The sequence below is a fragment of the Schistocerca serialis genome, chromosome 2 (genome assembly GCF_023864345.2).
Source record: "Schistocerca serialis cubense isolate TAMUIC-IGC-003099 chromosome 2, iqSchSeri2.2, whole genome shotgun sequence".
NCBI classification, from domain to species: Eukaryota; Metazoa; Arthropoda; class Insecta; order Orthoptera; family Acrididae; genus Schistocerca; species Schistocerca serialis.
The window spans coordinates 976,476,943-976,494,544 of NC_064639.1; the positions used below are offsets into that span (position 1 = coordinate 976,476,943).

The following is a 17,602-nucleotide window of genomic DNA, read 5'->3' on the forward strand; positions in this document are numbered from 1 at the left end:
TCTGTAAATTTGAGCTGTTTATTTTCATAGGGTTATGACGACAAATCCTACGTCATTATCAGGAGACCCCCCCCCCCCCCCCAAACAAATAAATAAAAATCTTTGCTCGCAATTGAAATGTTAGCTGCAGTGTTAACAATAAGATATGCATTTGTGAGATTTCAAATTTTTTTTCAGCACATGCAGTAAATTTTGTCCACATGCAGGATAGTCACTATATATTTTTTTAATCAACTGTGACTGGTTCATGCCTGAAAGTGTACAGGTGGCTATAATTTTTACTTCTTTTTTGTATATGTTTGATAATATTGATGCAATTGAAACTGTGACCATTGATGAAAGCAATGTATTCGATCAAGCATAACTTGGTTTGAAATTTTGATTTTGGTAGTATGTCAACACAGAAGTGTTGACATACTAAGTGTACCACCCCCATTCTATTTGTATGTAAAGTGGCACTGCGGTTATCATCCAGTCACCTGTGGATGAGACAGGGACTGAAATTGATGGTAGCATGGTAGCAAAGTAAAAGCAGGAATGCATAGAAAACCAAATTTAATCCTCGTACCACTGCAATAAGTGTTATACTGAATTTGTAGCAGAGTTAGCCCATCTTTTAACTATAATCTATCACAGATCCCTCGAACAAAAGTAGCTGGAAGAAAGCATAGGTCTACAAGAAGGGTAGCAGAAACGATCCACAAAACTACACTCAAATATCCATGATGTCCATTGATTGTAGAATCTTATAACATATTCTGAGCTCAAACATAATGAGGTATCTCAAATGACATCCACAATGCCAAACAACCATTCGAAAACTTAGATCATGTGAACCCAACTCACAGTTTTCTCATGACATCCTGAAAGCTATGGATCAAGGCAGTCAGTACCACACCTATGCTTATTTTTAAAAGTAAGATTGTATGAGGTATCAGGTGAAATTTGTGACTGGACTGAGAATTTCTTGGTAGACAGGATGCAGCATATTATCTTGGACGTGGAGTCATTGACAGATGTAGAAGTAACTTTCTGTGTACCCGAACGAAGAGTGTTGGGTCCCTTGCTGTTTTGTTGTATGTTAATGGCTTGCAGACAATATTAATAGCACCCCCATACTTTTTGCAGATGGTGCAGGTAACTACAATGAAGTACAATCTGAAAAAAGCTGCATAAATATCTAGTCAAACATTGATAAGAATTCAAAGTGGTGCAAAGATTGTCAACGTGCTTTACATGTTCAGAAACCTAAAATTGCACACTTCACAAAAAGAAAAAAACATAGTACCTCTACTACTATCACATAAGTGAGTCACAATTGGAATCGATAACTCATACAAATACCTGGGTGTAACGTTGTAGGGGTATGAAATGAAATGATCACATATAGACAATGTCTTGGGTAAAGCAGTTGGTAGACTGGATTATTAGTAGAACAATGGGAAAATGCAATCAGTCTACAAAGGTCATTGCCCCAAATCACTCTGTGACCCATCCTAGGGTATTGCTAAAGTTTGTGGGACCTGTACCAAATAGGACTAACAGGGGTATTGAGTGTATACAGAGAAGGGCAGCAGAAATGGTCACAGGTTTGTTTGATCTATGCGTTGGTGTCACAGAGATGCTGAAGAAAATGGGCTGGCAGATTCTTCAAGATACAGTATCCTCAGAAACCCAGCTGAAGAACTTTCAACAACCAGCTTTAAATAATGACTAGCAATACGCTACTATGTATCACTCTCGTAGGTATCGTGAAGACACAATTAGATTAATTACAGTAAGCATGGAGGCATTTAAACAGTCATTCTTTCCACACTCCATATAACCCCTAATAACTGGTTAAAGTGAAACGTACGCTCTGCCAAACACTTCAGTGGTTTTCAGAGTATATATGTGTATGCTGTATTTAACAGATTTTAGAAAATAGTAAAATTCCACGAGACTGGAATAGAAGGGAGAGCTGATAGAGGTTCTCAAGGTACCCTCCGCCACACACCGTCAGGTGGCTTGCGGAGTATGGATGTGGATGTAGATATCCATAAGCACTGTGCAAAATATGCAGGTCTGCACTTACCTGTGGCTGCTGGATTGTCTGAACAGCTTGTGTTTGGTAGAAGGGGGAGAGTTATTCAGCTTATGCTAAGCAGCTAACTGTTTGAAGTTCTACATAAGACAGAAAGATGAGATTACCAGAAGTATTAGAAATAAATACACCACAGAAAACACCTTATTTACATGAACAAACATTACTCGAGTTGCCTCCTATACTTAAATAATTTTCACCCATAAGTTAATTTAGGCATAGGTCTTTGTTACTAGATTATTCCAATGGTAGGAATAAATTTATTATTGTAATGTAGAAATTTGCTTTCGTGTAGAATGTTTACATAATGTCTTTTCAATTGTAAATGATGTGTATACTGTCTAATAATTTTAGTTGACCTTCAGTTATTTTATCATTTTTAAGAAGCTTAAAAGCAGATCTTGAACAAATAAAACATGTTGCAGAACATCAAGAATAATGCATTTTCTTATTTAGTTATGATGTTATGCTGAGAACTCAGTATAAAGAATATTACTGTTCAAGGGAAAATACTTACTTCACAGAATTGGCTGCTTTTTTCCATTTACACTCTGCACCACTGTTTCTTCCCTCTACAGTAACTGTAGTTGAAATATGCAAATAGATGTAACTGGTTATGCGTGAAGATATAGATTTATTTGTATAATGACTTTAAATATCTAGATGTTTTCATCAATCAAGCCCCCTGCTGATTTGCTTTGCCATCTTTGTCCAAATGATCTATTCTTCACTATTAAGGCCTTGTTGGCAACAGGACATTAACACATTGACTGCCATGAGGCTGCAGGCAGACACAGCAGTGTCTCACATGCAGTGTCGTTTGCCTAGTCCCTGCTGGTGAAATATTGGTCACTATGCGTGTGTGTAAAGTTTAATATACCTTCATGTATAGAACTGTGAAAACTGTTTGCACAACGTACATTCTGGAAGAGTGAACTACACACCATTTGCTAATAAAGGTTTTAGATAGTCAACAATCCATAGAAAGTTTTGCGAACAAGTGTATGTCTGTACCTTCTTTTCCGGGTTCCTGTTATACTGTACATTAATCAGAGTTTCTTAACAAATTTTGTGCAAGAATATTGGACTTATGTCTAAACTTTGAGAAGTGTGTGATGTCTGTAAAAATTTAAAAAATAACCATCATGTTCAGTTTTGAGCCAAGATTGTAACTTGGTGTTTCACATGCAAATAAAAAATATTAATAAAATGATTGTACATCTTTTGTTTTTGTGGAGGATGTTATACACCTACGATTGCTCTGCAATTCACAGTTAAGTGCCTGGCAAAGGATTTCGAACCACCTTCAAGCTATTTCTCTACCATTCCACTCGCAAACGGCACATGGGAAAAACGAGCACTTAATTCATTCTGTGCGAGCTCTGATTTGTCTTATTTTATCATGATGATCATTTCTCCTTATGTATGAGCCACCAAAAGAATATTTTTGCAATTTTAGGAGAAAGTTGGATCATGAGAAGATCCTGCCACAACGAAAAACACTTTTGTTTAATGTTTGCTGCACCAATTCAGGTATCATATCTATGGCACACACTCTCCTACTTCACAGTAATACAAAGTGAAATCCCCTTCATTGAACTTTTTCAATATCCTTTGTCAGTCCCATCTGATGTGGATCTTACATCACACAGCAGTGCTCCAGAAAAAGGCAGACAAGCATGGTGTAAGCACTCTCTTTAGTAGATCTGTTGCACTCTCTAAGTGTTCTGCGAATAAATCAGTCTTTGGTTTGCTCTAACCACAACATTGTGATTGTTCCAATTTAAGTTATTCATAATAGTAATCCCTAAGTATTTAGTTGAATTTACAGCCTCTAGATTTGAGTGATTTATTGTGTAACCAAAATTTATCGGATTTCTTTTAGTAGTCATGTAGGTGACTTCACACCTTTCATTAATTAGAGTCAGTTGCCACTTTTTGCACCTTACAGGTATCTTGTCTAAATCATTATGCAATTGGTTTTGATCATCTGATAACTTTATAAGATGGTAAACACCACCATCTGCAAACAGTCTAAGAGGACTGCTCAGATTGTCTCCTGTGTGGTTTATGTAGATCAGGAACACCAGAGAGCCTATAACACTTTGTTGGCAAACATCAAATATTACTTCTGTTTTGCTGAATGACTTTCCATCAATGACTATGAACTGTGACCTTTCTGACAGGAAATCGTGAATCTTTTCATACAACTGAGGCAATACTCCACAGGCACACAATTTGATTACAAGATGCTTAATGAGGAACAGTGTTTGGAAAGCCATCTAAAAATATGAAATCAATTTGACATCCCCTGTTGCTACCATTAATTACTTTGTGAGAAAAAGGAGCAGTTGTGTTACACAAGAATGATAGTTTCTGAAACCATGCTGACATTTGTCAATAAATAGTTTTCGTTAAATAATTCATGATGTTTGAACACAATATATGCTCCAAAATCCTACTGCAAATTGACATTAGTTATATGGGCCTGTAATTCAGTAGATGACTCCTATTTCCCTTCTTGGGTATTGGTGTGACTAGTGCGATTTTCCAGTCTTTTGGTGCAGATGTTTTGAAGAGTGAGAGGTTGTATGTGATTGCTAAGTACGGAGCTATTGTATCAGTATACTCTGAAAGGAGCCTGACTGGTGTACGGTTTGTATTGGAGGCCTCGCCTTTTATTAGTGATTTTCGCTGCTTTGCTACACCGAGGATATCTACTTCTAAGTTACTAATGTTGGCAATTGTTCTAGATTCAAATTCTGTAATATTTACTTAGTCTTCTTTTGTGAAGCAATTTCGGAAAACCGAGTTTAGTAACTCTGTTTTAGTGGCACAGTCATCACACAGTGAAGGTATTGATTGTGTGTCGGTGCTGGTGTACTTAACAGATGACCAGAATCTCTTTTTTTTTTTCTGTCAGATTTCGAAACAAGAGTTTGATTGTGGAAACTATTAAAAGCATCTTACATTGAAGTTCACACTACATTTTGAGCTTCTGCAAAACTTTGGCCAATCTTATGGAGTTTGTCCCCCCATGAACCACGCACCTTGGTGTTGGTGGGGAAGCTTGCGTGCCTCATCGATACAGATAGCTGTACCGTAGGTGCAACCACAATGGAGGGGTATCTGTTGAGAGGCCAGACAAAAGTGTGGTTCCTGAAGAGGGGCAGCAGCCTTTTCAGTAGTTGCAGGGGCAACAGTCTGGATGATTGACTGATCTGGCCTTGTAACACTAACCAAAATAGCCTTGCTGTTCTGGTACTGCGAACGGCTGAAAGCAAGGGGAAACTACAGCCGTAATTTTTCCCGAGGGCATGCAGCTTTACTGTATGATTAAATGATGATGGCGTCCTCTTGGGTAAAATATTCCGGAGGTAAAACAGTCCCCCATTCGGATCTCCGGGTGGGGACTACTCAGGAGGACGTTGTTATCAGGAGAAAGAAAACTGGCGTTCTACGGATCGGAGCGTGGAATGTCAGATCCCTTAATCGGGCAGGTAGGTTAGAAAATTTAAAAAGGGAAATGGATAGGTTAAAGTTAGATATAGTGGGAATTAGTGAAGTTCGGTGGCAGGAGGAAGAAGACTTTTGGTCAGGTGAATACAGGGTTATAAATACAAAATCAAATAGGGGTATTGCAAGAGTAGGTTTAATAATGAATAAAAAAATAGTACGGGTAAGCTACTACAAACAGCATAGTGAACGCATTATTGTGGCCAAGATAGACATGAAGCCCACGCCTACTACAGTAGTACAAGTTTATATGCCAACTAGCTCTGCAGATGACGAAGAAATTGATGAAATGTATGAGGAGATAAAAGAAATTATTCAAATAGTGAAGGGAGACGAAAATTTAATAGTCATGGGTGACTGGAATTCAAGCGTAGGAAAAGGGAGAGAAGGAAACATAGTAGGTGAATATGGGTTGAGGCTAAGAAATGAAAGAGGAAGCCATCTGGTAGAATTTTGCACAGAGCATAACTTTATCGTAGCTAACACTTGGTTTAAGAATCATGAAAGAAGGTTGTATACATGGAACAACCCTGGAGATACTGACAGGTTTCAGATAGATTATATAATGGTAAGACAGAGATTTAGGAACCAGGTTTTAAATTGTAGGACATTTCCAGGGGCAGATGTGGACTCTGACCACAATCTACTGGCTACGAACTGTAGATTAAAACTGAAGAAACTGCAAAAAGGTGCTAATTTAAGGAGATGGGACCTGGATAAACTGACTAAACCAGAGGTTGTACAGATTTTCAGGGAAAGCATATGGGAACAGTTGACAGGAATGGGGGAAAGAAATACAGTGGAAGAAGAATGGGTAGCTTTGAGGGATGAAGTAGTGAAGGCAGCAGAGGAACAAGTAGGTTAAAAGACGAGGGCTAGTAAAAATCCCTGGGTAACAGAAGATATATTGAATTTAATTGATGAAAGGAGAAAATATAAAAACGCAGTAAATGAAGCAGGCAAAAAGGAATACAAACGTCTCAAAAATGAGATAGACAGGAAGTGCAAAATGGCTAAGCAGGGATGGCTAGAGGACAAATGTAAGGATGTAGAGGCTTATCTCACTAGGGGTAAGATAGATACTGCGTATAGGAAAATTAAAGAGACCTTTGGAGGAAAGAGAACGACTTGTATGAATATCAAGAGCTCAGATGGAAACCCAGTTCTAAGCAAAGAAGGGAAAGCAGAAAGGTGGAAGGAGTATATAGAGGGTCTATACAAGGGCGATGTACTTGAGGACAATATTATGGAAATGGAAGAGGATGTAGATGAAGATGAAATGGGAGATACGATACTGCGTGAAGAGTTTGACAGAGCACTGAAAGACATGAGTCGAAACAAGGCCCCCGGAGTAGACAACATTCCATTAGAACTACTGACAGCCATGGGAGAGCCAGTCCTGACAAAACTCTACCATCTGGTGAGCAAGATGTATGAGACAGAATGAGATTTTCACTCTGCAGCGGAGTGTGTGCTGATATGAAACTTCCTGGCAGATTAAAACTGTGTGCCCGACCGAGACTCGAACTCGGGACCTTTGCCTTTCACGGGCAAGGTAGGAGAGGAGGTACTGGCAGAAGTAAAGCTGTGAGTACCGGGCGTGAGTCGTGCTTCGGTAGCTCAGATGGTAGAGCACTTGCCCGCGAGAGGCAAAGGTCCCGAGTTCGAGTCTTGGTCGGGCACACAGTTTTAATCTGCCAGGAAGTTTCATGTATGAGTCAGGCGAAATACCCTCAGACTTCAAGAAGAATATAATAATGCCAATCCCAAAGAAAGCAGGTGTTGACAGATGTGAAAATTACCGAACTATCAGTTTAATAAGTCACAGCTGCAAAATACTAACGCGAATTCTTTACAGACGAATGGAAAAACTGATAGAAGCCGACCTCGGGGATGATCAGTTTGGATTCCGTAGAAATGTTGGAACACGTGAGGCAATACTGACCCTACGACTTATCTTAGAAGAAAGATTAAGGAAAGGCAAACCTACGTTTCTAGCATTTGTAGACTTACAGAAAGCTTTTGACAATGTTGGTTGGAATACTCTCTTTCAAATTCTGAAGGTGGCAGGGGTAAAATACAGGGAGCGAAAGGCTATTTACAATTTGTACAGAAAGCAGATGGCAGTTATAAGAGTCGAGGGGCATGAAAGAGAAGCACTGGTTGGTGAGGGAGTGAGACAGGGTTGTAGCCTATCCCCGATGTTATTCAATCTGTATATTGAGCAAGCAATAAAGGAAACAAAAGAAAAGTTTCGAATAGGGATTAAAATCCATGGAGAAGAAATAAAAACTTTGAGGTTCATCGATGACATTGTAATTCTGTCAGAGACAGCAAAGGACTTGGAAGAGCAGTTGAACAGAATGGACAGTGTCTTGAAAGGAGGGTATGAACATCAACAAAAGCAAAACTAGGATAATGGAATGTAGTCTAATTAAGTCGGGTGATGCTGAGGGAATTGGATTAGGAAAGGAGACACTTAAAGTAGTAAAGGAGTTTAGCTATTTGGGGAGCAAAATAACTGATGATGGTCGAAGTAGAGAGGATATAAAATGTAGACTAGCAATGGCAAGGAAAGCGTTTCTGAAGAAGAAAAATTTGTTAACATAGAGTGTAGATTTAAGTGTCAGGAAGTCGTTTCTGAAAGTATTTGTATGGAGTGTAGCCATGTATGGAAGTGAAATGTGGACGATAAATAGTTTAGACAAGAAGAGAATGGAACCTTTCGAAATGTGGTGTTACAGAAGAATGCTGAAGATTAGATGGGTAGATCACATAAGTAATGAGGAGGTATTGAATAGAATTGGGGAGAAGAGGAGCTTGTGGCACAACTTGACTAGAAGAAGGGATCGATTGGTAGGACATGTTCTGAGACGTCGAGGGATCACCAATTTAGTATTGGAGGGCAGCGTGGAGGGTAAAAATCGTACAGGGATACCAAGAGATGAATACACTATGCAGATTCAGAAGGATGTAGGCTGCAATAGGTACTGGGAGATGGAGAAGCTTGCACAGGATAGAGTAGCATGGAGAACTGCATCAAACCAGTCTCAGGACTGAAGACCACAGCAACAGCATGGAGTTTGTGTTCTTTTCAATTTTACGTGCTTCCCTCGTTGCTTCTGCAACTGTGTTCTGACCTGTTTTATGTGCCATTATCAGTTTGTGTGGTATAGCTCCCAACTTCTGTCAGTACTGTTTGTTTGAATTCAAATCACAGCTGGTCTACGCATACACAGGCAGATCGGAATGTGTGGAAACTGTCTAGCAGAATTTTTATCTGCTTTTTCAAATTTGTGCTTTGCATTTATTTTTGGTGGGTTTGCATATTGCACTATTCAGTCTCACTACAACTGTGTTCTGGTTGCTAATCCCTGTGGCTGTCCTGATGCTCCCTATTTGCTCAGGACATCTGTTACGAAGAGGTCAACAATGGTATTGCAATCATTTACACTTCGAATGGACTTTTGAATTGTTCAAAATAATAATACAAGAAACGATTCAGTAGAATTTCGGACAGCCGTTTTATGCCTACTGCTAGCTGTAAACATATATTTTTGCCAAAATATCGAGGGTACATTGAAGTCACCACAACTGTAATTGTAAGAGTGGGGTACCTATTTGAAATGAAACTCCTGTTTTCTTTGAACTGTTCAGCAACTTGTATATCATCTGAACAAGGGGGTCGATAAAACAAACCAGGTATTACGAATGAAATCGCATAGTTTGAGATTCTTTATTCAGGGTGTATACAGGGACAAGGAAAAAAAATTCCCAGATTTTGCCCGGTTGAAAATACACTTTCTCCCGAGTGGACATACACTTTTCCCGTGTTAAGTGATAGTATACTTTTCCTCGGCACTGTAAAACTTATCAGTCCTTTGAATGTTTATGGTTTTATATGCCGACGTAGAATTCCCCGGCACTTTAGAAAACGAAACTAATGGGGGAAAACAGCACGTTTTGGAAAGATCTTTGATGTACAGCAACATGTACGCTGCATATTTTCATGTTATGAAGGTATAAATTAGAATTCCACCATACACCGCATGTTACTTTCCAAAGCATTGAAATCGAGATTGCCACGCGCCTTTGTAAGCCAATCATAGCTCATGTCACGTGATCTCGCCAGCCGAAAACAGTATAGGACACATGATGTAGTCAGCCAATAGCAAGATCACTCTTACGTAGCGCGAAAACACAAATGGGAAAAGTTAATGGTTTAAATTAATATATATAGTGTTGCTACAAGAAAAACAAAGCTTTCACTTATAATCGTGGTCTCGAAGATTAACAAGCTGCAAGAGATGTTAAGCTTCCACATATAATGTTGATCTTTTTTGCGCATGTTACACTTTTAGATATATCACACAAATGTGCCAGTATATTTTTTAATAAAGACATAAATTTCTGATCTTACGATCTCGAAATTGTTCTAGATGGTCGTCCTCAAAGAGTTGATTTTTAATTAAGAGTCAAACGCTCTGTGATTTAAGAAATTCATCGTACATTCTCGCACATTGTTCATCTTGTGTAAAAGTAAATTTACTTTGAAAGTAATGCTTTTCAAACAACCATTCGCAATATTTTCCCGTGACCTGTTAGAAACTGATTCGTTACAGCAGTTCCCAGAGAGCACTAGATAACAAGCGTCACTGCTCATGCGCAGCTACGATGACGCAAAAAGCTTGTATGTTCGTACGTGTAGAACATTATAAGATCTTGCACTATGTAACAAAAGAAACAAGACATCAGAGGATACTTCAAGAGTATCGGAATTTCGTGAACCATACTAAAATGCGTAATTTGGCTTAAAGTGCACATTCGTATGTCCAGATTCGGATGTAAATTTTCTTGAGTACCAGTACTGTCTGTTACATCACGCTCATCAGAAGCAATTTGTTGTTAGGAAGCATTGCATAGTCTTCCTACAGGCTTTGACACACTTTGCTGTTGGCAGACACTTGTATGAGCACTATGTTTTGCTGTTGTGTATGGCGCATTTCCTTTGCGACCTAAGTTTTATTTTCGTTCCCCCCCCCCCCCTCTCGTTCATGTTTTGTTGCTGCAGTATTATTCCGCAGAAGCGGGATACAGTAATATCCTTTGTTGGAGTATTTATTCTTACCAGTCAAAATCACAAAAATTCAACTGAAAACTAAAACAATAATAGACTCCCGGAATTCTAAAAAATTCCCGGTTTTTCCCGGATCTCCCGGTTGTCCCGGGTCGTAGACACCCTGTTATTGGTCTCATACAGATGTGATTTTATGTACGTAGACTGAAGCAGCGAGTGAAAATTCCCGACCTTGGTACAAATTTTCACTTGCCGCTTCAGTCTATATAGATAGAACCAGTTATTAATTTACTCTATTTGTCAAATATAACCTCTTCCCACACTAACTCACAGGAACTACCTACTTTAGTTTCGTACAACGTAAACTACTTCTGACAGCAAAAGTACACCACTGTCAACTATATTTCATCTATCTGTTCTTAACATGGTTAAGTCCTTTAAAAAAATTTTGGCTGAACTTATTTCCGGCTTTAGCCAGCTACCTATAACGACTTGAGCTTCAGTTCTCTGGTTCTGCCCCAGCACAATTTACAACTACAGTACCTATTGCTGCTTGCTGCGAGGTCTACCTTACTGTATTTGCCCTGCATCCTTTCACACTGGTGTCCTTTCTGTAGTTTCTTGAGATACTCTAACCTAGAGAGAGAGAGAGAGAGAGAGAGAGAGCCCTCCACACAGTCTCCACTATCAGTGTAGCCGTTTCTTGTGTGTAGTCTACCCCTGACCGATTACACGGAATCCGGAAACGCATCATACAATGGTACAAGTCGAGGAATGTGCTTACTATGTGGCAGCAGAGTCACCTGAGCCTCTGATTGAGGCCCCCCACTCTGCTGTATATCACAGGACAACAGTCAGTTCTGTTGATGGTGCTGCAGATGGTGAGCTCCCTTCATCTTGCAAGCAAGACTGGCAGTCTTTACTATTCAGATAGCCAGCCAAAAGCAGAGAGAATCTCTTCCGATCCAAAGTGACAAACATTGTTGATACCGACATGAGCCAAATTATGCAGTTGGCTGCTGCTTGTGGTCTTCATGGCATCCGGAAGCACCCTTTTCACATCTGGAATGATTCTTCCTGGTGTGTACACAGAGTGCGCACTGGCTTCCTTCCCCCACTTGGCAGCCATATTGCTAAGGGACACCATTACGTGCCTAATGTTGGAGCTGTCAACTACCGCTGAACCCACCCTCTGTGAATGTCCAGATCTTGCAGGCTGAGAGGCTTCCTCTGGAACAGGGACTTCATCAGCCATAGATATTGCCTGACGCCTGTTCCTCAGACAAACTGGTGAGGCCGTCCAAATGGTCCATTGGAAAGTTATTGAGACCAGTGCTTTAGGCATTATTGAAAGCAGTTGGTTTGATTGACCGTAATGATTGAAAAATGGGGGTGTATCATATTCATAATGTAAGATATTCTTGGGAAAAAGATGAAATACTATAAATACAGACTATGCTGGACAGTATTATTGGCCTCTGTGCAAGTTGCTGTTTAATCTTGTCAGGTTGTGTGCAACTGGGTTTGGCAAATGCACATATAAAAATTCTATATCTAAAGAAGCTTTTGTGTATCAGTGTTTGCAAGTTTTATTGAATAAAATTTTATGTTTTGGAGCATTACCCCAAGAAATTATCCAACTTAACAAAGGATGAAAATGTGTTGTATATTTGTATGCATGTACAAAACCCTGAGACTCCTAAGTTAAAAATTACATTGTTTATCATGATGTGAGAAATGACCCATGCCATGAAACATAAATGTGGAGAGTGGGAGGGGGACTAGAAAACTACCACAGAACATTTCTTTTTAAAATTTCATTTTAACACAAATGATTTTTATTATCATTGCCAAATAGAACATATTTAATTTTTGCCCTGATGTACTTCCAGGCAGGTGGCACTAATTTGATGTGGACTTCGAGAAAAGTACATTCATACAGCTATAGTAAGAAAACAAGTGATGATTCCAAAGTTGTGGGTATAGCTGTATCCTAAATTGACAGACAGTAGTAATATTTTCAGAAAAAGATGTGTATGTTACAGAAGTTGACACAGGATCTGGAGTTTGGAAAGTAAGTGGTGTTCTTTACTGTTTACTAATTTGGCACCCCTGAACATGAAAGTGATACCACTCTCACCCCCCCCCCCCCCTCCCCTTTCGGTTTTCTCTGCACAGTTACTGCTTCACTCAGTATTCTGCGGGCTATTTACCATTGGCTACAAAATCTATATTATGTAGTGTAATTTACATAAACGTGGCAACATTGCGAGTTTATAAGATGACGGGTCAGAGAGAGAAAGTGAACTTCAATGCTGATATTCCATCATTGCCACAGAAATCAACAGCCGACTGAGTGCGAGTGCTAGAAAGTACTTACACATGGTGTTGAGTGGTTTTATTTCATTGAAGCTGTATTCAAAATGTCAGGAAGACAAATGTGTGAATAGCCCAGATACATTTTGTTATATATGTGGAACTAATGGGGTAGTTACAAGATATCGGAAAATAATAGAATTTTTGCTTGAAGAAATCATATTTTGCTTATTATGGAATGCTCCTAGAATAAAAAGTCATTTGTTCCCATTAAAGAAGTAGTAGGAAGGTAAAATGAAGTGCTGAACTTCATTATTTCCATGGTATGGTGCAAACGGAAGAATTGTCAGCGATTCTTCTGTATGACAAATGTAGTGTGATACAACAAAAGAAATGTGAACAAAAATCTTGTATTCAAACTTGGATTCAATGATTAAACCTATCCCTCATGGCCCAGAGTTGCGTTGTGATCCCTTGTCCAATATCATCAATGGATATATTTGAATTCTCTGAACCGGAGGTAAGTTATTAAAGTAATGAATCAACTATTTCAAGTGTGTTACAAATAGTAACCCAAAATCTCTACTTAAACCGAAAGGTCTTGATATCTCTGGGATCACATCTTGGTGAAAATAAATGTACTTGCACATGATACCTCATATTGTGTGTATAGGAAGAGTGATAAAGACTTCAGGGTGGTGTTCTGCAAAGGCACTAGTGATGAAAGTGGAAGTTCAAAGGTATGACAGTAAGCAGTGGAAGTTATTTATAGATTCTTCAGAGTTGAGTTTGAAAACAGTATTGCTGCTTACTGGAAATGAGCTAGCATCAATTCTAATTGGATATACAATGCACTTAGATTACAGTACCATGGAACTACTACTCCAAAAAGTGAAGTGTGAAGAACACCAATGTTTTGTAAGTGGTGACATCAAACTGATGGGCATTCTTGGCCAGGAAATGCGGCAATCCGAGATGCCTTTCTATCTGTGTGAATTGAGCAATCCCCCCCCCCCCCCCCCCCCTTCCCAGGGGGTTCACTGTTCTTTCATGAGTTCATGTGTGGCACACATGGGCCCCAAGCTATTGCAGCTCTTTCTTCATTCCCTAGCTGCATTTCCTTCTCCCTGCCCCCTCCCTCCCTATCCCTGCTCCTTCCCCATTGCCACCTCCTTCCCCTCTCTTGGTGTTCTGATTTATGTCGACCTGGCTATTCCCCTGGTTTCTTGTATTGTTTGCAATTTTGTTCCTTTTGCCTGTTTTTTCACCCTTTTGGCGTTTCGGTCCCCAATTCTGGTTTGACCTCAACTTCAAAATTTCCTGTTTTTGGTGTGAGCTATATGGGGAAGAACTCCCTCCCTAGCATCTACGGTGTGGATTCCTCTCCCCCCCCTCCCTTCCCCACTGTAGCCCCCTTCCACCCTGCTAGGTCACCAGCATGTGTAGCCAGTTCGTGTGGTGGGGCTGTTATGTACCTATATGGCTGAACTCCCTGACAACACTGGGATCACACTACTGATACCTGAGCTGATCCCTCCCCCCGTGTATGCCAAGGAGTGGTTGCTTGTCTTCTTGGAGCACTGAAACTCCCAGCAATGGCTGTCGTGACTGGGTGGTGCCCTTGAGGAAAGCCCCTGGTTGGAGTGGGTGGTACCAGGGTGGATGCTTGGCACATGAAGCGTATCAAGCTGCAAAAATCTGGCTGTTCTCACACGGCCTTCTCTTAGAATGGTGAAGGATCCTTAAATGTTGCCTCGTATGACCTGGCAGCTTTCCCTTCCCTGGCTACCCCATGGGAGGAGGGCCAGGCTCGCCATCTTGGGCTGAAACCCTTTCCCCGCTACCTCGTCTGTACTAGGACAGATGGGGACACTTTCACTGCCACAAAGCCATTGTTTTTCGTGGAAAATATTGAGGAAAAGTTTGGTGAAGTGGAGTTCATTAGTAAGATGCAGTCAGGCTCTCTGTTGATCAGAGCTTCTTCTGCCACCCAATCCACAGCTCTTCGAGCCTTTGATGATATTGGCAACATCCCAGTGTCTATCACTCCTCACCAATCTCTGAATATTGTCCAGGGCATCATTTTTCACTGGGACTTCATCCTGCAAACCGATGAGGAACCCCAAGGTAATTTGGAGCGGCGTGGCGTTCATTTTGTTTGATGTGTGCAGAAGGGTCGCAAAGATAACCGCACCGATACTGGCGCCTTCATTCTGGCTTTCGAGGGGGTACCCTCCCAGAGGAGGTCAAGGTTATGTGCTACAGATGTGACATGAAGCCGTACATCCCTCCACCTATGCAGTGCTTGCGTTTTGGGCATATGTCTCCCCGCTGTACAGGACTCTTTGTGTGGTGATTGTGGCCACTCAGTCCATGAGGGAAGCCCTTGTGTTCCGCTGCCTTTGTGTGTCAACTGTGCTGACCGCCACTCCCCTCACTCGCCAGATTGCCCAGCTTACAAGAGAGGAAAGAAGATACAAGAATACAAGTCCTTGGATCACCTGTCTTACATTGAGGCTCACCAAAGTACGAGAGACTCCATCCAGTGTCACTATCTTCCACTTTTGCCTCTGTTACTTCCTTTCTTCCTCCTCCTCCTCCTCCTCCTCCTTACCCCAGCCCCACCCCACTCCCCCCTGCAGTTCCCACAACCTCCTGGCAGGAAGTCACTCCCCCTCCCTGGCTGACGAAGTGTCCCCCTTCTTAGTCGTCTGCCGGTGATCGGGCTCCTTCCCAGGAACCCTCTCCCTGGTATCTCCCAGGCCAGAAGATTCTCACTACTTCTTGGCCACGAGGCACAGCACCTGTGTGCCCCAAGGTTGTCTGCTCTCTTTCGTGCCTCAATCTTGCAGATGCCTGTACTCCCCGTGTCCTGCCCTCCTCCGCTTCAGAAAGAGACGAAGCAGAAACATAAATCTTGGAGGTCCCAACTCCCCTCTCACAACCTGCATCTGACATCTTATTTAGGGATGTCACCCCATCCTTGTCGGTGACAACTACTGACAGAGTGACCTGACCTCCTCGGCTCCTTCATGCCTACCTTGGACTCATGCCACACAATCATCCAGTGGAACTGCCACACGATCATCCAGTGGAACTGCAATGGATACTATCATCACCTACTGGAACTGCAACGTCTTGTTTCCTCTTATCCTGCGTTCTGTCTTGTTCTCCAAGAAACGCATTTCTGTGATGATGACCACTCTCCAACTTTCTGTGGTTACCGGGTGTTCTGTTGGAACTGTGCTGGCCCTGAGATAGCATCTGGTGGGGTCTGCGCTTTGGTTCGCTCCGATGTCCTTATTGACTGTGTGGCGTCACAACTAGCGCGCGATCGCCCATTTGTCTATTAAAAGCTTTACTTCAGAATGTATGTGGGCTGCAATGTAAGCCGGTAGAGTATTATACGGTAAGTAACGGACGAGTTGTGTCCTGCAGACCGATGTCACGACCATCTGTTGCAGCTGCGCGTGTGAAAGCAGTGGAGTAGCACTGGTGGCCACTTACACTATACGAAACTAAAAATATTAATAACTAATAAAGGAATAACCTGAGGAATGTCATATTTGATGTACATCCTTCTGTTGTGAAAAAAAAACAATATGTCAAAGTCTGAGATCAAAAATAGTTGTATTTTGGAAGTTAGTAAAATTCCACAAAAAAACGTAATTTTCAGACAGTCAAGACTTTAAATAAGTCAGTGATGTAATAGTTCACCTTCAGTGACTATGTACGATGATCTGATAACACTTTCAGTGTTCATATATAAATTTGGAAAGTTTTTAGTTTCAGATAAACTCTGTGACTTTTCTATAATAATAACTTCAAGAATTCTAAGTAAATGTGTGTATTGACTATAATAGAGGGAAACATTCCACGTGGGAAAAATATATCTAAAAACACAGATGATGTGACTTACCGAACGAAAGTGCTGGCAGGTCGATAGACACACAAACAAACACACAAAATTCAAGCTTTCGCAACAAACTGTTGCCTCATCAGGAAAGAGGGAAGGAGAGGGAAAGACGAAAGGATGTGGGTTTTAAGGGAGAGGGTAAGGAGTCATTCCAATCCCGGGAGCGGAAAGACTTACCTTAGGGGGAAAAAAGGACAGGTATACATTCGCGCGCGCGCGCGCACACACACACACACACACACACACACACACACACACACACGGTTCGAGTTGGCACTTCACTGAGCACCCCTCAGATTCAGGAGAATGGTATCCAACAGGGTTCTGTGCTAAGTGTCACACTCTTCCTCATTGCCATAAATGTGCTTGTGATCTCTGTTGGGCCTCTGGTTACCCGGTGTTGTACATTGACAATTTTTGCATCTGGTGCAGCTTCTACTCAGAGGTGTCTGCGATGCCAGCTCCAAGGCGCCATCTGACGGGCCTCTGCATGGGCCACCACTCATGGCTTCCGGTTATCCCCCTACAAAATGCAGGTTATGCATTTTTGTCGCCGACCCACAGTACACCATTATCCGACTTTACTTAGGCAAGCAGCTCCTCAATGTTGTAGCACAGTCCCATTTCTTGGGCCTTATTTTTGATAACAAGCTGACATGGCTGTTCCACATTTAACACCTAAAGACTACATGCA

The 17,602-nt window shown here is 41.1% G+C and overlaps 1 protein-coding gene across 4 annotated transcripts in view; it reads left to right on the top strand.

Moving 5' to 3' along the window:
* LOC126458387 (tetratricopeptide repeat protein 32-like) overlaps positions 1-17,602 on the top strand; it is a 60,116-nt gene that overhangs the window by 32,600 nt on the left and 9,914 nt on the right. For 2 of the 4 annotated variants that reach the window (XR_007585627.1, XR_007585626.1), the window contains exon 3: positions 12,569-12,750. The exons of the other annotated variants lie outside the window; for them this stretch is intronic. The gene's annotated coding sequence lies outside the window, so the exon portion shown is untranslated. The remainder of the gene's footprint in view (positions 1-12,568; positions 12,751-17,602) is intronic. 4 annotated transcript variants of the gene reach the window in all.